This window comes from Haliaeetus leucocephalus, unplaced genomic scaffold (assembly GCF_000737465.1).
Source record: "Haliaeetus leucocephalus isolate CR32 unplaced genomic scaffold, Haliaeetus_leucocephalus-4.0 Scaffold184, whole genome shotgun sequence".
NCBI classification, from domain to species: domain Eukaryota; kingdom Metazoa; phylum Chordata; class Aves; order Accipitriformes; family Accipitridae; genus Haliaeetus; species Haliaeetus leucocephalus.
This window is the reverse complement of record NW_010972620.1, coordinates 9,382,026-9,382,829: the sequence shown is the minus strand read 5'-3', so window position 1 is coordinate 9,382,829 and position 804 is coordinate 9,382,026.

Genomic DNA, 804 nt, shown 5'->3' with positions numbered 1-804 from the left:
CGCGGACAGGAGAGAAACTGAAGCGGCTCTTTCAGTTCCTGGCAAACAACCCAAAGGCAAAATCCTCCCCCGACTGTCCCCTGCAGCATGGCTGGACTGGCGATGAATGTCTGTCCTGGGCACCCCCTCCTCCAGGCACGTCCCCCCCCTCTGCACCCTCCCTGCACTCCAACCGCCTGCTGCCCCATCCTGTGGAGACCCCACGCTGCCGTAGGCACCCCAGTTCCCACTGGAGAAGAGGTGCTGGGAGCAGTCCCCGGGGACACCTTCACCCCAGGCACGGGCGCACAGAACAGGTTCCCCTGAGCACAGCACGGTGGGGACACCCCAGACAGGGTGATACGTGTGCGTGCGTGCGTGTGTGTGCCTGCGCGTCTGCCTGCCTTTTTGGCCCATTTCTGCCTGCCTCCTTCTGTGTTTCTGCCTCTCCTTGCCTGTGCATCTGCGCGTGCATCTGCGTGTCTCTCTGCGCGTCTGCTTGTCCCTTTGTCTGTCTGGCTCTCGGCGTGTGCATGCGTGCGCCTTACTGTGAACGCGCTTGTCGCTTTTCGCGTGCCCGTGCGTCCGTCTGTCTCCTTGGTGCGTGCGTGTGACCTTGTCCATCTGCCCGCGTACGTCTGTGTCCTCCTTCTGCGTCCGTGTGCCTGTGTCCGTCCATCCCTACACACATACGTCCATCTGTCCCGCACCGTGCCCCGCCCGCCGCCACGGCCCTTCAGCACCGCGGCGCACGGACAGCTCCCGCCGCCTCTTACCGCGGCGGCCCCGGGGACGCTCCGCGCACCGCCCCGCGCACCGCACCGC